The sequence below is a fragment of the Helianthus annuus genome, chromosome 8, assembly GCF_002127325.2.
Source record: "Helianthus annuus cultivar XRQ/B chromosome 8, HanXRQr2.0-SUNRISE, whole genome shotgun sequence".
NCBI lineage: Eukaryota > Viridiplantae > Streptophyta > Magnoliopsida > Asterales > Asteraceae > Helianthus > Helianthus annuus.
In genome coordinates this window covers 17,621,400-17,644,583 of record NC_035440.2, presented here as the reverse complement: position 1 = coordinate 17,644,583, position 23,184 = coordinate 17,621,400, and the positions used below count along the sequence as shown (strand labels likewise).

The following is a 23,184-nucleotide window of genomic DNA, read 5'->3' as shown; positions in this document are numbered from 1 at the left end:
GTGTTCAGTGGACACGGCCCCGTGTATAGAATCTGTATCTGGGCGTTTGAATTAAAGTTACTGGTTTCGTTGAGCACGGGGGTGTGTTCAGTGAGCACGACCCCGTGTTCAAGCTCTGCATCTGGGTGTTTTATGAAAAATATGCAGCACGGCCCCGTGTTCAATGAGCACGTCCCGTGTTCAGGTTACTGGAAATGCAAAACTAAACTAAAATGCAGAAAAATATGCGCGCATTTTGAAAAAGTTTTGAAAAACTGATTAGGCTGTCGATTTTAAGCTTTCTTAAAATCCTTGTGTCCCCGGAAACGGCGCTAAAAACTTGATGTGTGCGAGTGTGTATATAAGTTTAAGTATATTTTAAGCCCTTTTTACACGTTTGTCAAGTTTTAAATTTATAAAACATGATATTTTACTAACACCAAACACACATATGGGCAAGTGCACCCATCGTGAGCGTAGTATAGTGTTGGCAAGATACCGTGGTCATCCAAGGACACAAGAGCTTTTAGTACCGGTTTATCCTCAACGTCTAATCAAATCAAAAATTAGAAAAAGGTTTTTTAAATAAGAAAAATAAAACTAACTAAAATGCTGAAAAAAATGAAATAAAAATAAAAACAGATAGACAAGATGAATCACTTGGCTCCGACTCGTGTTTAGTGTAGCCTTTGATTATTTCCACACTTTTGCACTTTTTTAAGAGATTATCTTAGTTATTGTAGTAGGCCCCTCTTGTGAAGGTGACGTTACCCTCAACCCAGTAGTTTGAGTCAGCAAGGATACAATCCTAAAGGGTCGGATTATTGAAAGATAATTAATTAAGTTATTAATGCGCATTATGGTAGGCCCCTCTTTTGAAGGTGATGTTACCCTCGGCTAAGTTGTCTGAGTCAGCAGGGATACAGAAGTAGCCAGGTTAAAGTATTAATAGTAGCTTACATATGAGGGGGTCAAAGAGTTTGGACCCCCGCCATCCAATACCGGTGGGTATTGAAGGAGGTCCTACTAAATTTGACCCAGGTCCTTGCAGGATCTATACACTGAACAAGGCAAGACTCTTACCAAACTGTTCCCTTAACCCCCGACCAGGTAGCCAACATATCTCCATATAGATCGTGGAGATATGAATGGTGAAAATCTTTTATTTTATATAGACAGTAAAATAATGCCGAGACACCACGGACAAACGATAAGGAAGAATCACCTTCAACATAAGAAACTAGTTATTAAAGTCATTAATACATAACCAAATAAAAAGTGCGAAAAGATTAAAAATAAAAAGTATTACACTAGACACTTGTCTTCACCAAGTGATGTAAGAGACTTAGGCAAACATGGCCTTTGATTGTCAAGAACTCTTACGATCAATCTTGGATCCCGAGACGACTCACACACTCTATGATGGACAATGGATGATGGTGGTGGATGATGGTGTTGTGATGGTGGTAGGTGGTGGGTGAAGTGTGAGAGAGGTTGTGTGCCAAGGGATGGTTTGCAAATGAGCCAAGCACCCCTATTTATAGCTTGAACAGCAGCTCGGGCATGGCCCCGTGTCCATTGGGCACGGCCCCGTGTCCATCCTTCTTCTCTGTCTTCATTAATTGCAGTTTGTCTACATTAGTTGACCATGCCCCCGTGTCCGCTGGACACGACCCCGTGTGCAGAAGCGTATCTGTACTATCAAGATTTCCCCAGATTATGTGAATCTTAGAGTTGACCACAGCCTCGTGTCCGCTGAGCACGACCCCGTGGTGGCTGATAGAAGCTTCTACAGCTTTGTCTTTTCTGCTGACACTTGGGCACGTCCCCATGCTCATTGAGCACGGGGCGCGTTCAGCCTTCTGTTCTCTTTTTTTGCTTGGGAAGATGCTTTCGGGGAGGCTGGGCATGCCACGTTTGATCCTTTTCTTGTATTTATATTAGATTTAGCTGCCTTTTTGCTTCTTTTGTTCATTTGAGCTCATTTAATCCTGAAAATACAAAAGGAAGACAAAAACACACTTTTTCAACATTAATACTAAAAAAGGGTTAGTTTTATGCCACAATTGATGTAATTTATATGTTGCATTTTGTGCACATAAGCTAACATACTGCGCGCCATGTTCATAAGGGTACGATTTCTTCTTTCAACGACACCGTTCTGCTGAGGTGTACCAAGCATGGTGTATTGGTTCACAATCCCCTGGCCCTTACAAAACTCATAAAATGGACAAGAGCTTGACCCACATCAGCAGGTCTTCCATAATATTCACTGCCTCTATCTGATCTCACAACTTTAATCTGACGATCTAATTGCTTTCCAACTTCAGCCTTATAATCTTTAAAAGTTGTAAGAGCTTCAGATTTCTCCTTAATAAGATACAAGTACATGTAACGAGAATAATTATCAATGAAAGTGATAAATGAAGTATGTCCTGTTATGCCAGCGATTTGGTAGGGACCACTAATGTCAGTGTGAATTGACGTGATGTCGTAGTCACAATCAAATTTAATCCAAATACTACTAAATAGTTAGTGGTAAGTGGATATCGAACACCGGGAGTTTGTGGAATATGTGTTATTTGAAGTGTTTATCTAAGGTAACTAAAATTAAACTAAATGCAAGTAAAGTAAATTTCAAGAGTTGATTTGATTGAATTGGTTTTAAAACTAAGATTGATATTGTAATTGCAAAAATAAAAGTTTTGGTTGTAAAAAAATTAGAGACGAATGACCATCTTTAGTTTCCGGTTTGTTTTGACATTTATGCTATCATTCCACTAGAAAGAACTACATAGAGATAGTTCATGTGTGATCAATTGCAGTGATGAAAGGGAACGAAGTACTCAGATTCCTAGAACGTGAGGTTGTTACCCGATGATCAATCAACCCTTACCCAAGCCTAACTATACCCATGATATCTCGATTGCCAACGACACCAAGAACGTGTGGTTTCTAATTAGTTTAACATAAGAATCAACAATTTACTAACAATCAATCACACACCATAACAAGCAATTCAATAAAGAAAGAGATTGTTATTCTAGAAATAGGGAATTTAAGCATAAAGTCTTAACAAACCTTCCACCAAAGATGATCACAAAGTGTTTAGCCACTCATGGCTTGAATCAACATCATCATATAAGTTTCAATGTTCATGGAAATCAAAACACAATCAAACTAAGATTAGCCAATGTTCTTCAAGCTCAAAGTCTCCAAAAATGCTCTCCAAATCGTGTCCAAGCCAAGTGTAACCGAAAAAATATGATAGGCCACCACAAATCCCATGAAAATGACAATTAAATGATGGAGTTACATGTTTGGAATGGTCGGCGCCGTAAGCTACGGCAACCGCCGTAGCTTACGACGATCAATATAGTGCAGCCAGTCAATATAGCTCCGTAAGCTACGGTGCCTGCCGTAGCTTACGGCAAGCAGCATTTCCTTACGGCGGGGGCATACTGTCCTACGGCGGTAACATTTTTGAGAATTTTGGGCCGTAACCTATGGCAGAAGCCGTAGGCTACGGCGACACCTGATCCTTTTTCCTCTTTTTGACTTTTTCACTACTTAACTGCTCATCTTGTTTCCCCAAGCTTCTAACTTTCATCTAAACTCCATAAAAGCCTCCTTTATGCATTTTAACACCTGCAACATCAAATCATCTAGTGGTTACCAAGTTCAAACAGTTAACCATAATAAACGTGGAACATGCGTAATATTAAACCTTTGAAGGGTTGTCCTACGGACCACCCGTCACATCTCCACACTTACCCGTTGCTTGTCCCAAGCAACCCATTCAAAAACTATTCACAACCATAAGCGATCAATCATGTAAACCAAGTTAAAATGTGCCATCCTTCTACTAACCTTCAATCATACCACAAGACACACCCCTCACAAAAGCTCTCGGTGACAAGAAATATTAGCACATAATGCTAAACCACTCAATGCGTGTGTGTGTTTGTACGACAATAAGCTTGTATAAAAATCAAGTTTCCTCCTAACAAATACCTAGCATGCTTATGAATCAAAGGAACTTATGGGTTGTAACGAGGCTAGGTGCAAAGGTAGGAAAATGGTGGAATACATATGAAAGAGCTAATTGATTTGACCCGGTTTTTATTTCTACTACTACGACGCAAACACCAAATATATATACAAAACTTCTTCACATTCTCAACTACTATCACAGCTCAATTCTTCTTTTTGTATTTCTCATATATGTTTCTCTTTTTTTTTCATAACACATCAAACTTCAACAATATATACAAGAACATCAACACTACATACTAAATCTCCTAAACTTGGTCATCTCAAAAGGTAAAATTTTGTAGGAAGTACGTTTGGGTCACAACCGAATGGTCTAACACTCAAACATGGCTTTCTAAGGACCAAACCCCCACCCCTCACAATACCAAGCTCATATATGTAAAGTATGAGGCCCAACCCACCAATCCCGCACTCTCACACGTTTAGACGAGGCTACCTACAAGTCCCCTATCATTTTCAAAAGCATGCTAACTCTAGGATTTAACAAGAATTAGAACACAAGTTCTATAAACACAATACACACACCGCCACTCAAAGAAAGAAATATATATAATAACCATATGTGGCTAAAATTCTCACCAAGAAAAGACTAGGAATGGGTGTCGGTGTGTCAAGTGGACCAATATCAAATTTTCAAATTTTGATAATTTTCGCTTGGCTTTACAAAAATTTTTTAAATTCTCAAAAATTCCCCCCCATCCCCACACTTGGGATACATTGTCCCAATGTATGGTTTTGAGGGAAAGATCGCTTTTACCAACAACATTAGCTTTCGCTAATACTCTTAAATTCCAACTTTCTTTTTGTATTATTATTTTTTTTTATGAAAATTCAAACACACCACCACTAACACATCCCAAAAATCACATCAATATCTAAACACCACCCTACCTCCCAACCATAAACATAAACGTACGAGATAAAAATATACACAAATATACAAAGGAGCAAGATACGACCTGACTAGTAGTATTTTAGCTGTGGAGGCCCAAAGATGGATGTCATCATGTCGTTCCACTCTCCAAACCTAAATGCTCCGCTACCGCTGCTACTGCCTTGATTACCACCTTGATTCGCCTGCTGATAATTCATGGCGTGTGGATCCACACATTGAGAATGATGCAATGGTGGGGTGGGATACGACACACTACCATCATATGGTGGCAATGTGGTATAATCCACAACTGGCGGGTCCGCTTCGAGTGGTTGGCCCGCATGCCACTGATCATGCAAGCGTCTCTGGCGGTCGTCTAAGTAGCGATTATTCATCTCTTCTTCGCGGGCATACATATGAGCGCGATTCCATTGCTCATTTCTGTCATAGCTCTGCTTAAGAGCTCTTTCCATACTAGCCCCCTTTATCGAAGAGCATTTGATTCGGTTCAGTCCATTCGCCAAAAGTGGGTGGTTGCCTCTGTTCAATAATCTGGCCCATATTCCCCGAATGAGCCCAATAGGGATCATAGGCCTGTTGTGCATAATTGAATGCACTACCCACATATCCTGACTGTACTCCCGCTCCATGAACTCCACCTGGGCCAGCGCCCCCTATCTGAGCATCAACCATGAACGTGTCTTCACCGTAGTCGTTATCACCACTAACTTCTTCATCAGTCGTTTCGGTCTCATCAGCCTCGCCCGGTCGTAGCGGTCTCGCATCCGCTTTCAACACTCTCCTCCTTCGCCCATCGGTCTTCAACTTGTGATACCTTTCTGTTTCCTTATACTCCTATCCTGGTCCCAAATTCTTTAAGTCAAACAGCTTAAACCTCTTATAAGAACCTTTTTCATTGCCTTCAATTGCCCCATATTTCTTTAACAATGCCTTGATCAATCGGCAATGGGGTACAATTTTTCTTTCCCCACTATTCCGGCTCAACCAAATGTTGTTCAACACTAGAAATCGGAAGGGAACCTTGGGAGAACCATGCATCAACAGATACAAGATCGGCACCTCTTGAAATCGAACCTCCATCTTATCACCCCGCCGCGGGATGACATTGTATGTACACAATACCAACAACAACTTTGCCTCCATTCTCAAGTTTCGTCTAAACAATTTTCCATGTGTCGTACCCGGAAGAAAGAGATAATCCAACAATTGTTGCCATTGAGGATATTTGTCGGGCTCGAAGTAGAGATCCTTAAGGTTTGGGTAGATGTATTGATTGGATGGTTGGTTGTTAAACTTTGCTATTCGGCGCAATAAATCATAGGACATCTCGACCTTTACCCCGTTACATGTTCCAACCAATTTCATCTTTTGTAGGGCCTTAAACGGGGGACATTCAAGTGTAGCCATCTGTAAGGACCTTCCAAAATGTCCCAAAACGACCCGTAAATGAAAACTTGGACCCCCGAAACCCTAATCCATATAAAAAATCAAGAAAATCATATTTTAGACCCTCTCGCGGGCCGCGTAAAGCATAAGAGGGCCCTTACGCGGGCCGCGTCAAACTTAAGTTGACCAGATAAGCGTTACAGTCCACGTGGCATCCACCTGGCAACCCTACTCGTGACCAAGCAAACCTACACGTAGACTAGGTGGCCACGCGGGCCGCGTAAGGTTCAAGATAGGGTTTACGTGGGCCGCGTAAACCCTATTTTTCACCTATAAATAGAATTGGCCATGAGCAGTTCAGCTGTGTCGAAACCAATTCTCAAAAACGAAGTCCCACTGCTTAAATTCAAAATTTAAGATATCGGGGTGCTGCTACGATACAGGGTATTAACTCGATCGCTGCTACGATTCAAGCATCGAAGCTGCCCCATTTGAAGCACTATATGGACGAAAGTGCAGAACTCTAGTCCGCTGGGCAGAGGTAGGAGAAAGTCAACTATCAGGTCCAGAAATTGTACAAGAGACCACTGACAAGATCACTCAAATCAAGGAAAGACTGAAAACGGCTCGAGATCGCCAAAAGAGTTATGCCGATAATCGACGCAAGCCACTAGAATTTCAAGTTGGAGACAACGTACTCTTGAAAGTTTCTCCTTGGAAAGGAATAGTTCGATTCGGTAAGAAAGGAAAGCTGAGTCCAAGGTACGTAGGACCATTCCCCGTAATACAGTGAATAGGAGCAGTTGCTTATGTCTTACAACTACCAGAGGAGTTAGCCGGAGTACATGACGTATTTCATGTATCCAATCTCAAGAAATGTCTATCTGATGAATCCTTGGTAGTACCTCTTCAAGATATAGAGGTAAATGAAAAGTTAAAATTTGTTGAGAAGCCACTGCAAATAGAAGACAGAAAGATCAAGTTTCTCAAGCACAAGCGACTAGTGCAAGTAAAAGTCAAGTGGGATTCAAAGAGAGGACCTGAATACACTTGGGAGCTGGAATCGGAGATGAAGCGAAAGTATCCTCACTTATTTCAGTAAATCTCGAGGACGAGATTCTAAATAAGGTGGGGAGGATGTAAGGACCTTCCAAAATGTCCCAAAACGACCTGTAAATGAAAACCCGGACCCCCGAAACCCTAATCCATATCAAAAATCAAGAAAATCATATTTTAGACCCTCTCGCGAGCCTCGTAAAGCACAAGAGGGCCCTTACGCGGGCCACGTCAAACTAAAGTTGACCAGATAAGAATTACAGTCCACGCGACATCCACCTGGCAACCCTACTCCTGACCAAGCAAACCTACACGTAGACTTGGTGGCCACGCGGGCCGCGTAAGGTTCAAGCTAGGGTTTACACGGGCCGCGCAAACCCTGTTTTTCACCTATATATAGAATTGGCCATGAGCAGTTCAGCTGTGTCGAAACCAATTCTCAAAAACAAAGTCTCACTGCTTAAATTCGAAATTTAAGATATTGGGGTGCTGCTACGATACAGGGTATTAACTCAATCGCTGCTACGATTCAATGTCCGATCGATTGAAACTATCCGATGGATGTTTAAGTATTGCACTTTGTCATTCATTGTGAGGGTTTTTATCTCGTGAGTTATCGTAAATGTTGTATTAGTTACTGACCTAGTTCGTGTGCATTGTTATTTAAATTAGGTTACAAGGCTAATCAGTAGGCTAAACTCTGCCCATTTAAATCTGCAATGTGAGGCATTCTCTTTTATCAAAAGTATTTTACAATACTCCATTTATTTTCAAAAGTTATAATTACAGGGATTAAGTCATGGTTATCTTGAATCACTGGCTAGTGGGGTATTGTGCACATTACTAATTTCTCACGGTTAGGCTAATAAATCCTAACAGTGATAATCATCCCTACTTGGGTGAAAGGACCCAATAGTGGTATGACCATCGTCACCAGGAGGTGACACGACGCCAGATAAAAATAAGATAGAAGCCATTGTAATCGCTCTTATGCTGTAATTTATAACAATGTGTCATTTTATCCAATTTGAATGACTCGCCAGTATTTCCCCGCTGATAAAATATTTTCAAAACATGTTTCAGGTGACTACTGTGAACCAAGGAAAAGTACTACGGAGCACGAACAAGCTTGAAGTAGTGGCTCAGTTAAATAAATAAACATGTTTTGTAAATCAGGGAATTTACTCGTGAAATTCCTCTGTTGTAAATTACAGAGTTTATCCCAAATTATGAAATAAAATAATCGGGCATTTCAAGTTTTAAAAAGATCCTGTAAAATCTTCCGCTGTCAACTCAATTAATAAATACCACGGGTTTCAGTCCCGCGGCTCCTGGAACGGGTCAAACCGGGACGGGGGCCGTGACAGAAAAAGGTGGTATCAGAGCCACTGATTTAAGCCTATTAAGTATTTAAAAATACTTAATTTTTCCTGATTACCATTTTGTGACTCTGTGTTTTTAACTGACTACTTGTTAGTTACAGTATGGGTAAGCAAAGAATCTCGGACATCTATCGTCAATTAGATAGTTCACCAAAAGATAAGGGAACTTCATTTCAATCAAATTCCTCAAGATACTCAGCAGATACTGAGGAAGGAATATTTGTTCGTAAGGCACAGTTTGAGAAACCACTTACCCCTAAGAAAAGAAGTTGTATTATTAGAAAAAGTCAAGAGAAAATAAAGAAGTCACAACCAAAAGGAATGATGATTAATAAGGAAACTCAGAAAATAGGCACTTACCCACCATGGGAAGATGAGATAGATGAACAATGGGCAAATCTCTACATGTTAGCCACTGTAGCAGTAAATGCTAACTTATAATTAAACCGTCAAACCAATACTGGTACCTATGTCACCTATAAGCTAGAAACTTTAAAGAAACTTGCCATTAGATAAATAACTTAGTAAGAAAAGATAGACTAAAATAAATTATCCCTAGTATATTTCAAATTTCAGTTGTAATTTGTAATATATATATATATATATATATATATATATATATATATAAATCACAATATTTCATATATACTTAATTTTTCTGACTACCTATTTGTGATTATGTGAAAATTCAAGTTACAAACTTTTAACCTAGAATTCTGTGTGTTTCTTCATATCTGCTTAACAGCATGAATGAATTGTCTGAAGCTCTTCAGAATCTCAATCTCTATTCTATTAATGTGGAAGTTTCTAGAGACTTTACCGGTTATTGTGCCGACGTTGAGGAACCTATGGAATTTCAAACCCAACCTCTGGGGTAACCAAAGCCAAAGAAGAGAAGAAGAATTGTGGGCTGGAGGCGTGTACGCAGGAGGAAACCAGCGAGACGGTAAGTTATAAAGACGGAGGATCCCAAAGGTAAAGGAAAGGAAATAGAGATTGGAGAAAGTTCCAGGCAAGATCAGGAAATACCACCCTGGGAAGAGCTGGATCATAAACTGGCACTTAGTGACCTCATCAGACCTGCCGGTGAAAACCTTTTTAATTACCCAGTGGAAGCACAACTCCCAGTTAACCTAGAGCCTATTATCCACTCCCAGATCCTATTATCCACTCCCAACCTCTACCAGCAGAGCTAGAAGAATGGTGGACCACCGACTGGCAGTTTCAAAATCTCCTAAATAACCCTAATACCTTTTTCCCTCAGTTCGACCCGGAGCCTCCACTACATCCACCTATGAGCACCGAAAACTTGGCGAAACTCCGTCATTATGGAAAGGAGCTGATTGATGCAGGGAATCGAATTAGGGAAGTAGGAGAAAGAATCTCGTGGAAGTACGACGAAAGAGAACGTCGTTTCTGAGAAGCCAGCTGATGGGATAGTGTGTGGTTGTAGGAAAATGTGTTTAATAATAATAATATAATCATAAAAATATATAAGTATGGGTAATAACTTAAAAAAATAAAACTTTTGTAAGATAACCAGTGTGTACGGATGCCTATTATAATATATAAAATATCAAACGTTGCAAAATCAATAATTTTGGTTATACGTGTTGAAGTGATTATGTGCAATTATTTTATTATGTTTGGTTATTAATTATTGGTGATAATCGCTTATATAAAATAATTACCAGATGGAACTCGCTGGTAATGAGCCCGTTAATGAAGTGAATCAATCTGAGCAAAATCATGAAGATCAATTTTTGAATAGGCAAGATATCGAGAATATCGTTGCTCAGGGAATAGCCAATGCTATTCCAGCAATACTTGTTGCTGCCCGAAATCCAATTGAACCTCAACAAATTATTCCTAGAAAATGTACACACGGTGACAATTTCAGTAATAGTGTAAACGGAGACGGCAACCATACTAATAACAACAACGATGGAATGCAAGCCCCACGCCTTAAGAAAATGAAAGCTGAAACGCCTGGTTGCACTTATAAGGAGTTTCTTACCTGTAAACCGGTTGAATTTGCAGGCAACGAAGGGGCAACTGCTGCACTGCGTTGGTTAGAGAAAACCGAGGCAGTGACGAAGATAAGTAAATGTGCTGAGGAAGACAAAGTCACGTATGCGTCACATCTTTTTAAAGAAGGGGCGCTAGAATGATGGAATACGCTACTTCAAGCCAAGGGAAGCGATGTGGCCTATGCCATGAGTTGGGAAGAATTTATGCGGCTAATGGAGAGAAAATTCTACCCTGAGTATGAGAAAAAAACAAATGGCAAATAAATTTCTGAACCACCGGATGGTGGATGTAGACTGTCGAGGGTATACTTCAACATTCTTCGAGTATGCGAGAGTGGTACCTACCCTGGCTTCGCCAGAACCGGTACTTATTTCTCGCTATATTTGGGGATTGATTGGTGAAATCCGTGATATCGTCAAGGCTGCGAGACCCCGCACTATTGACGATGCTGTGGAATTAGCCAACACTTTGACGGACGGACTGGTACGTACGTGAGAAGAAAATAGAAAGAAGGAAGTGGCCCAAAAGATTACCCAGGGATTCCGTATGGGTAACCGTAGTAATTATAAGAGAAAGGGAACCAGGCAACCTTACACTGTTCCATTTTGCAATGCCTATAAAAGGAAGCACTTTGGAAGATGCAAAGGATATTGCAATTTCTGCAAAATCCCGGGGCACCAAGAAGAAGATTGCAGAAAGAAGAAAGCAACAATCTGCTACAACTGTGGAGAAGCTGGACATTTTAGGCCAGACTGCCCTAAATTGGCCAAACCAGCTGATAACAAAGCCAAACCTGCAGAAGGAGCTACCAAGAAAAACATAAGAGCCTTCCAGTTGACTACTCAGGAAGCAGAACTAATTCCCGACGTGATAGCCGGTACGTTCCTAGTTCACAACGTTTATGCAAAAGTATTATTTGACTCTGGTGCAAACCAAAGTTTTATATACTTCATTCTGCCAAGCTCTTAACCTACCCTTAAGCAACCTTAGACAAATTTTTACGGTAGAAACGACAGACGGTAATTCTGTTCATATAGATAAATTTTTGCGAGAAGGAAAGATAGAACTTTTAGGTTATAAATTCTCTGCAAACCTATTATCTATGAATTTAGCTGGATTTGATGTGGTATTAGGAATGGATTGGTTAGTAGCCAACCATGCTCGAATTCTTTGTGATAATAATTCCATAGAAATTCATACACCCACAGGAGAATTAGTGGTGATTACAGGAGATAAGCCACGAAAGCCACTGAAATTCATTTCAGTAATGAAGTTGGCCAGTTATTCAAGAAAACAAGAAATAGTGTATATGATTTCGGTAATCATTAACACTAAGGGTAAGGAACTCAAAGAAATTCCAGTAGTATCAGAATACCCAGAGGTATTCAACTACCTGGATTACCACCTGATAGGGAAGTAGAATTTAGAATTCATCTAATTCCTGGAACTACACCGATAGCTAAGGCATCTTATTGGTTAGCACCCACCGAAATGCTAGAATTGAAAAAAGCAGTTAGATGAATTACTAAGCAAAGGATTTATACAACCTAGTTCATCCCCGTGGGGAGCTCCAATATTGTTTGTGAAAAAAAAGATGGGTCGATGCGAATGTGTATCGACTATAGGGAATTGAATAAGGTTACAATTAAGAATCGATACCCATTACCTAGGATTGATGATCTTTTTGATCAATTGCAAGGAGCTAGATACTTTTCTAAGATAGATTTACGCTCCGGATATCATCAATTGAAGGTACAAGAAGAAGACATCCCTAAAACTGCTTTCAGAACTAGGTATGGTCATTACGAGTTTACAGTCATGTCCTTTGGACTAACAAATGCTCCTGCAGCATTTATGGACATGATAAATAGGATCTGTAAACCATACCTGGATAAATTTGTAATTGTCTTTATCGACGATATACTTATTTATTCCAAAAGCCAGGAGGAGCATTGTAAGCATTTGCATGCACTCTTAACTTTGTTAAGAAGTGTAATTTTTAGGTCACCTAGTGAATCATGAAGGCGTTCACATAGATCCTGCTAAGATAGAAGCAATCACTAAATGGAAAGCCCCGCAATCAGCCATGGAAATTAGAAGTTTTATAGGATTAGCTGGATATTATAGATGATTCGTTAAGGATTTTTCCAAGATAGCTGTACCCTTAACTAAGCTAACCTGTAAAGCAATTAAGTTTGAATGGGGACCTAAGCAAGAAGAGGCCTTTAGGATTTTGAAGCAAAAGTTAACAAACGCTCCAATCCTAGCTTTACCAGAAGGAATAGAGGATTTTGAAGTTTACTGCGATGCTTCAAAATTAGGATAAGGATGTGTGCTAATGCAACACAAGAAGGTAATTGCGTATGCATCAAGGCAATTGAAAAAGCACGAAGAAAACTATACGACTCATGACTTAGAGTTAGGAGCCATAATTTTTGCCCTTAAGATTTGGAGACACTATTTGTATGGAAGTAAGTTTACTGTCTATACAGACCATAAAAGCTTAAGATACATATTTGGGCAAAAAGAATTAAACATGAGACAAAGGAGATGGATGGAAATCCTAAGTGACTACGACTGTGATATTCAATATCACGAAGGAAAAGCAAACGTAGTTGCTGATGCTTTAAGTCGTAAGTATCATGAAAAGCAAAAGCGAGTTCGTGATCTTAGATTAAGTCTACAATTAGACTTAATGGAAAAGCTGAAGAACATTCAAGAAACAGCAATGAAGGAAGATGCTAAAGGAATGAAAGGGGAGAATAAAGGAATTAGAACAAGGAAGTGATGGAATTTGGAGATTCCACAAGAAAAGGATTTGGGTACCTAAGCAGGGAGAATTAAGAAATAAGATTTTAGAGGAAGCCCATAAATCTAGGTATACCATGCATCCTGGTAACAATAAGATGTACCAAAACTTAAGGAATAATTTTTGGTGGATAGGAATGAAAAAGGACATAGCTAGATATGTTTCTAAGTGTCTAATTTATTCACAAGTTAAGGCAGAACATCAGAAACCCTCAGGTCTACTACAACAATTAGAAATGTCGGTATGGAAATGGGAACTTATAACTATGGATTTTGTTACTAAGTTGACCAAAACCAGAAAAGGTAATGACGCGATTTGGGTAATTGTGGATCGATTAACCAAATCAGCTCATTTTCTACCCATGAAAGAAACCTTTAGCATGGAAAGGTTAGCCAAGTTGTATGTAGATGAGGTAGTATCCTTACATGGAGTTCCACTCTCCATTGTATCAGATAGGGAAAGTCGTTTCACTTCCCATTTCTGGACAAGTTTCCAGGAAGCAATGGGAACCCGACTAAATCTAAGTACTGCATACCATCCTCAAACAGATGGACAAAGTGAAATGACGATCCAAACCCTGGATGACATGCTTAGAGCATGTGTAATAGATTTGGTGGAAACTGGGAAGACCACCTACCTTTAATCGAATTCTCCTATAACAATAGTTATCATTCAAGCATCGAAGCTGCCCCATTTGAAGCACTGTATGGACGAAAGTGCAGAACTCCAGTCTGCTGGGCAGAGGTAGGAGAAAGTCAATTATCAGGTCCAGAAATTGTACAAGAGACCACTGACAAGATCACTCAAATCAAGGAAAGACTGAAAACGGCTCGAGATCGCCAGAAGAGTTATGCCGATAATCGACGCAAGCCACTAGAATTTCAAGTTGGAGACAAGGTACTCTTGAAAGTTTCTCCTTGGAAAGGAATAGTTCGATTCGGTAAGAAAGGAAAGCTGAGTCCAAGGTACGTAGGACCATTCCCCGTAATACAGCGAATAGGACCAGTTGCTTATCGCTTACAACTACCAGAGGAGTTAGCCGGAGTACATGACGTATTTCATGTATCCAATCTCAAGAAATGTCTATCTGACGAATCCTTGGTAGTACCTCTTCAAGATATAGAGGTAAATGAAAAGTTAAAATTTGTTGAGAAGCCACTGCAAATAGAAGATAGAAAGATCAAGTTTCTCAAGCACAATCGACTAGTGCTAGTCAAAGTCAAGTGAGATTCAAAGAGAGGACCTGAATACACTTGGGAGCTGGAATCGGAGATGAAGCGAAAGTATCCTCACTTATTTCAGTAAATCTCGAGGACGAGATTCTAAATAAGGTGGGGAGGATGTAAGGACCTTCCAATATGTCCCAAAACGACCCGTAAATGAAAACACGGACCCCCCGAAACCCTAATCCATATCAAAAATCAAGAAAATCATATTTTAGACCCTCTCGCGGGCCGTGTAAAGCACAAGAGGGCCCTTACCGTCAAACTTAAGTTTACCAGATAAGCTTTACAGTCCACGCGGCATCCACCTGGCAACCCTACTCGTGACCAAGCAAACCTACACGTAGACTAGGTGGCCACGCAGGCCGCGTAAGGTTCAAGCTAGGGTTTACGCGGCCCGCGTAAACCCTATTTTTCACCTATAGATAGAATTGGCCATGAGCAATTCAGTTATGTCGAAACCAATTATCAAAAACAAAGTCTCACTGCTTAAATTCGAAATTTAAGATATCAGGGTGCTCCTACAATACAGGGTATTAACTCGATCGCTGCTACGATTCAATGTCCGATCGATTGAAACTATCCGATGGATGTTTAAGTATTGCACTTTGTCATTCATTGTGAGGGTTTTTATCTCATGAGTTATCGTAAATGCTGTATTAGTTACTGACCTAGTTCGTGTTCATTGTTATTTAAAATTAGGTTACAAGGCTAATCGCTAGGCTAAACTCTGCCCATTTAAATCTGCAATGTGAGTCATTCTCTGTTATTAAAAGTATTTTACAATACTCCATTTATTTTCAAAAATTATAATTAAATGGATTAAGTCATGGTTATCTTGAATCACTGGCTAGTGGGGTATTGTGCACATTACTAATTTCTCACGGTTAGGCTAATAAATCCTAACAGTGATAATCATCACTACTTGGGTGAAAGGACACAATAGTGGTATGACCATCGTCACCAGGAGGTGACACGACGCCAGATAAAAATAAGATAGAAGCCATTGTAATTGCTCTTATGCTGTAATTTATAACTATGTGTCATTTTATCCAATTTGAATGACTCGCCAGTATTTCCTCGCTGATAAAATATTTTCAAAACATGTTTCAGGTGACTACTGTGAACCAAGGAAAAGTGCTACGGAGCACTAATAAGCTTGAAGTAGTGGCTCAGTTAAATAAATAAACATGTTTTTGTAAATCAGGGAATTTACTCATGAAATTCCTCTATTGTATATTACGGGGTTTATCCCGAATTATGAAATAAAATAATCGGGCATTTTAAGTTTTAAAAAGATCCTGTAAAATCTTTCGCTATCAACTCAATTAATAAATACCACGGGTTTCTGTCCCGCGCCTGGACCGGGTCAAACTGGGATGGGGGCCGTGACACCATTCACTCTTGAATCTGAGCATCATACATCTTTTTCACCTCGTTATCGTAACACATCAAAGCTGCCCCCAACCCAATTCTTTAAACTTTTCCGTTATCCCGAACGGCCCAAAATCAGCTTCTCGGATCTCCTTTTCACAAATAAATGCCTCAGCCCTGTGCTTCAACTTGTTCATTTGCTCGTCAAACAAGTCCTCTCTCCATTCTGCAGGTTCGTCTAGTAATGAACTGGATGTCCAATCCGGCTTTGGACCCCTTGGAGGTGCATCCTCCTCCGAATCCGGGTCACCAACCCGTGTCAATCTCCTCCTCTTTGGTTGTTCCTCTTCCACTTGAGGTTGTTTAGAAGAACTTGATCCCGCTTTATCCTTCGTTCTCACCATACCTACACACATTTATAAACCACACACAACAATTCAAGTTAGTTCAACTTCAAAATCTTCCCCACACTTGCTTTATGTTATGGGTATAAATGCACAAAAACCAAAAACTTACTCATTCAAACAAAAATTCGGCATGATGTCTCTATAAATAAGAATTTTTCCAAAAATTTTCACTAGACATCAAATACATTTATACCCAAACACTCAATGATTCACAAAATCCTATCATCTATCATATAGCGAAAACAATAATGGAAACTTACAAACCGCAATGTAATTCAAAGAATAAGAGGAAATCGCATACCTTGACTTTATAGAGGATGAAACTAGCAAAAACTTCAAGTTCAAACAAGAAACCCCAAAAACCCCAAAATTTCAGCCCTACAGTGTGAATTTTCGGCCAAGAAAACGTGGTTTTCTTCCAAATCTTCACCCACAAGCAGAATGCTCATGAAATTTTAGTCAAAATCGACCCAAAAATCACTTGATTTGGTTGAGAGATGAAAGAATAATGGAGTTTTGAAGTTATGGAAAGTTAGGGTTCTAGAGAGATGAAGAAGAAGATGAAGGAAAGAAAAAGTTGTGGTTGGGGAATGATAATCAATTGTGTGGATGGGGATAAGTTAAGGATTGTTATTTAATTTATTATTATTAGTATTATTATTGATTTTCGTTTTTTTATAAAACGCCGATTAACAAAGTCTCTCAAAATGCCCAGCTCTCGCCGTAGCCTACGGCATGTGCCGTAGGTTACGACAACCTCAACAAAAAAAGTACCGCCGTAAGACAGTAGGCCGGCGGCGTAAGGTTTAAATTTCTGGATTTGCCACCGTAAGCTACGCCGTGTACCGTAGCTTACGACGACATCTGGGAATTCATGAATGGTTCTCTTCACACTTTCAACTTTGTAACTTATTTTTGTTATTATTTATTTATTATTATTTTATTTTATTTTTTTAGCTTTTAATTTTTTTTTTAATTTTATGGTTTTTCTAAGTTTTGAAAACATGAAAATTAACCCTAACCCCCCGTTAAAAACCCGTGTTGTCCTCAACACTATGTTCGGGAAATTCGTACGGATTTCCCCACACTTGTTTCGAACACAAGTTTTAGACGGAACGGAATTTATTCAAAGCAAAACAAATTAAACTAAATATGTACAAACACCAAACCTGGGCCTCTCATGCTTCCTTGTCATCCAATGGGCGTAAAATGTAACCCACTTTGTCAAGCTCAAGATTGTTGGTGTCGTTACCTTCCAAATACGGTTTGAGCCGATGCCCGTTCACCGTTTGTTGCTTATTGGTTTCTTCGGATGACGTAGGGACCCATCCATTTGCTTTTGAGTTTTCCCGCGAACATTTTCAACCTCGAATTGTACAACCACACCTTTTGACCCACTTCGAAGTTCTTCTTCCTTAGCTTTGCATCATGAACTTTCTTTAGTTTGTCTTTGTACGCGGATGCACATTCATAGGCTTCATCTCCAATTTCCTCAATCTCATTCAATTGCAACTTCCGTACTCGACCCGCTTCGTCATAATCCGCATTAACAGTTTCGATGGCCCAATGCGCTCGATGTGCTAACTCCATTGGTAGATGGCACCCTTTCCCATACACCATTCGAAAAGGGGTAGTACCAATTGGGGTTTTGTAGGCTGTCCGGTATGCCCACAATGCATCGTCAAGTTTACTTGACTAATCTTTCCTATCCGTTCTTACCGTCTTCATGAGAATCTCTTTAATTTGACGGTTGGACACTTCAACTTGTCCACTTGTTTGCGGATGGTACGGTGTAGCCACGCGGTGGTTCACATTGTATCTTTTTAACAATTTCCCGAAATTAAAGTTCTTGAAATGTGAATCGCCATCACTTATTATCACCCTTGGCACACTGAATCGAGCGAAGATGTTGGATTGCACAAACTTACATACAACAGAATGATCATTAGTCCTTCTAGCGATGGCTTCTATCCACTTCGTCACATAATCTACCGCAACCAAAATGTACAAGAACCCATTCGAGTTAGGAAACGGACCCATGAAATCTATTCCCCACACATCAAACACCTCAACCACCAAAATTGGTTGTAAAGGCATTTCATCCCGCTTCGATATGCTTCCAACTTTTTGACAATTGATACAATTTCGGGCGAACTCACAAGAATCTTTGAAAATTATGTGCCAATAAAACCCACATGACAACACCCGGTAACCTGTCTTGTTCCCACTAAAATGCCCCCCACATGCCGATGAATGAGCATGGGTCAAAATCTCTAATACTTCAGTTTCGGGAACACACCTTCTTATCACTTGATCGGGTCTAATTTTAAACAAATCCAGTTCATCCCAAATATATTGTTTTACTTGACTCAAAAATTGTTGTCGTCTCTTCTTTGTCCAATGATTCGGAATTGCACCCTTGGCCAAATAATTCACGTAATGGGCATACCAAGGTGCAACAAAAGTAGAAACGGCTAACAATTGTTCATCGGGAAACCGTTCATTAATCTCGCTCGGGTCATCAACACCTTCCAATGGGATTCAGGACAAATGATCCGCAACAACATTTTCACACCCCTTTTTTTCCCGAATCTCTAGATCGAACACTTGCAACAAAAGCACCCAACGAATCAACTGGGGCTTTGCATCCTTCTTTTCCATCAGATATCAGACCGCGCTATGATCCGAATACATAATCACCTTGCTCCCCCAAATGTATGATCTAAACTTGTCCAATGCATACACCACCGCTAATAATTCTTTCTCGGTTGTGGTGTAATTAAGTTGCGCCTCGGACAAAGTTTTACTTGCATAATAAATTACCACCGGCTTCTTGTTTGACTCAAAACCGCTCCAATGGTCGTGTCTCTAGCATCACATAATCTCAAATGGCTTCGACCAATCCGGTGGTTGCAAGATAGGAGCTTTCACCAACTGTTCCTTCAAAACACGAAACGCTTGCAAACACTCGTCAGTAAAATCAAATGGGACATCTTTCAATAATAAGTTATATAAAGGTTTTGTTATTACACCAAAACCCTTGATGAATCTTCTATAAAACCCTGCGTATCCCAAAAATTATCTCACCCCCTTAACATTCTTTGGTGGGGGTAAAGATGAAATTACCCGAATCTTCGCTTTGTCTACCTCCATCCCCCGGTCCGATATTACATGCCCCAACACAATACCCACTTGAACCATAAAAATGGCTCTTTTCCCAACTTAGCACCAAGTTTGTCTCAACACACCTTTTTAAAACTTTTTCTAATTCGTCAAGACAAGAATCGAAACTTGGGCCAAAGATGGAAAAATCATCCATAAACACTTCAAGAGATTCCCCGACCATGTCTGAAAATATACTCATCATACATCTTTGAAATGTGGTCGGGGCGTTACATTGTCCAAATGGTATTCGCCGAAAAGCAAATGTACCATATGGACATGTAAACGTGGTTTTGTGTTGGTCGTCCGGGTGAATAGCAATTTGGTTATAACCCGAATACCCATCCAAGAAACAATAGTATTTTTGACCCGAAAGTTTTTCAATTATTTGGTCAATGAAGGGTAACGGGAAATGGTCTTTGGAGGTAGCAGCATTTAATTTTCTGTAATCAATGCAAACTCGCCACGCGGTGACTGGTCGGGAGGCAATTTGCTCGCCTTGTTCATCCTTAATTACCTGAATATCGGCCTTTTTAGGCACTACCTGAGTCGGACTTACCCACGCACTGTCTGAAATGGGGTAAATGATCCCCGTATCCAACCACTTGATCACTTCTTTCTTGACCACTTCTCTTAAGTTCGGGTTCAACCTTCACGAGTTGGGTTGGCTTCGCATCTTCACTTGTAATGATTTTGTGCATTACAATGGATGAACTAATACCTTTCAAGTCGGCTATCGTCCATCCAATTGCCGCCTTATTAGCCTTCAAAACCCGTATCCAATCCTCTTCTTGAGCTTCCGCCAAATTAGAGCAATGATCACTGGTAAGGTGTCATTCTCCCCCAAGAATGCATACTTTAAATGTTTCAGTAGCTCTTTCAATTCCACGCTTGGTGGACACTCCAATGAAGGTTTTGTACTCGAATCAATTCCCACCGGTAAAGCTTCCGTTTGGTGGGTCCATGGTGGTCTTCCTTCTTTCACCGCGAAAGCCTCTTGCTCCTTCTCTTCCATTTCCATCTCACATGCATGAACCTGCAAAGACACATCACAAACACACGAACCCAAAATCTCTTCCTCGAACTCCTTTGGGTCGTATCCATCTATGAAATCTGCTAGAAAACACTCATCACCATAAACATTAGCACCGTAAGTAAAAACATTTAATCTCATTTTCCTATTACCGAATGCCATGTCGACCGTACCATATCGACAATCAATTACGGCATGTGCGGTGTTCAAAAATGGCCGACCCAAAATAACATTTTGTTGTTGGATTGGGTCAGCGGATGAGTAATCTAACACAAGAAAATCCACGGGATAATAAAATTCATCAACTTTAATTATCACATCCCGCACAATACCCCGAGGAAGTTTTTGAGACAAATCGACTAATACTACCGTTGTCTCAACCCGTTTCAATGGACCAAAGTCATATTGGTCATATAACCCCCCCCCCCCCCCCGGTAGGATACTTACTCTGGCTCCAAGATCTAGTAACGCCCTTGCAGTTTGAAAATTTCCCACTTAAATGTTTATAAGAGGCGTTCCCGGATCTTGTAGCTTAGGAGGAAGATCTCCTTTCAAGACCGCGCTTACCCGCTCCGTCAAGTCAACCAATTTAGGCACTTTTTGTTGCCTCTTTTGGGTACACAATTCTTTCAAAAACTTGGCGTAAGCGGGTACCTGTTTTATTGCTTCAAGTAGAGGAAGATTAATTTTAACTTGCTTAAAAACCTCCCAAATTTCTTCCTTTTAAGGACCCCTTTTTGAAATAAAATTTTTCTTACCCGGATCTAATAAAGCCGAGAGAAATGGTACTTGACTAGATCCCTCATCCTCATATTTCTTTTCTTTTTCTTTATTAATTTCGGGGTTTTTCAAAATTGGGTTTTTTAGAAGAATTGTTAGTTGGTTCATTTTCTTCCTCACTTTCTTGACCCATTATGTCTTCAACCACCCCATCAACCAAATCCGGTGAAGGATTGATTTTATACTCTTTCCCACTTCTCAAAACACTTACATGATGAATATTAACATTGTTACCTCTAGAAGTATTATGAGACGGGTTTACCTTAGTGTCGCTTGGTAATTGACCTTTATTTTTCTTCAAGTCCGCCACTTCGGTTGCGAGTTGACCCATTTGGGTGGTTAAAGTTTGAATTGTTTTGTCTCGGGCCTCATCTTTTTGTATGCGAACGTCATCCATTTGATTTCTCTTTTGCATCTCCGCTTGCATGCTCTTTAACATTTCCATCATCTCGTTTCCACCCGAAGACCCTCCTTACTCTTGACCCGTTTGATACTGCCTTTGGTACCCTTGATTGTTCCCACCTCGATATCCACTTTGATTATTGAAAGGTTGGCGCGAACCAAATTTACCTTGACTTCCTTGAAAATTCGGGTTTGCTTGATTTGAAGGGTTCCCATACCGAAAATTTGGGTGGTTTCTCAATCCGGGGTGGTAAGTGTTAGAATTCATATTGAAGTTTCTACCACCCCCTCCTTGCCCTTGCACCGCATGAACCTCTTCATATTGCCCTTCACCTCCTTGGCAATTTTCAGCCGCATGTCCTATTTCATTGCAAATAGCACAAACATCATAAATTTGGTTAGAGGTTTGAGTATTACCATCGTCTACCGCATGCACTTGGGTTTGGGTAATGGCCGCTCGTGCTCTCCTTGATGCTTGAGCTTTTCTTTTTGATGTAATTGCCATTTGCTCCAAAAACTCCCAATCGTCTTGCTCGTAGTTCGTACCAAAAGAGCCATTGGTAATAGACATTAAATCGCGAGCATCTTCGGCACTCAACCCCTCATGGAAAGCGTTCATCAATTCCCAAAGTTCAATCCCATGGTGAGGGCAATTCTTGATCATCATGTTGAAACGCTCAAAGGCCTCATGAAACATTTCACCTTGTTGTTGTGAAAACTCCTCAACCCCTTCCTTGCATCATTGGTCTTCTGAGCGGTGTAAAATTCATCTAAAAATATTTGTTGCATCTCCGCCCAAGTGTAAATAGATGCTGAAGGTAGAGTGTAGAACCACTTCTTTGCCTTATCCTCCAAAGAAAATTGAAATAATACCAGTTTGACATCATCGGCCGAAAAACCTTGACTCCCAAGAGTATTGCACATTGAGTCATAGGCCTCCAAATGAAAAAAAGCCTCCTCCGTTGCTAGACCCTTATATTTCGGCAAACTTTGCAATGAATTAGTTCTCACTTCAAAAGTCCTCCCTTGATTATTGTGAGGAATAACTACCGGTGTAGGATTGTGAGTAATTATCGGCCTAAAATGCGTTTCAATGCCCCTCGCATGTTCTCTAAGATGTCTTCTTGGTACACCCAACCGACCCCTTGGACGAATAGGGCCCATTGGCCTTTGCATAGGCCCTTATGGTACATGTGGTTAAAATTGTTGTTG

At 40.2% G+C, this 23,184-nt stretch overlaps 1 non-coding gene across 1 annotated transcript; it reads left to right on the top strand.

The window, feature by feature from the left end:
- The first annotated feature begins 22,607 nt into the window (after positions 1–22,607).
- LOC118481584 lies at positions 22,608–22,712 on the top strand. Its single transcript, XR_004865795.1, has one exon. It is a non-coding gene; the product is annotated as a small nucleolar RNA R71 (small nucleolar RNA).
- The last annotated feature ends 472 nt before the right edge of the window (positions 22,713–23,184 follow it).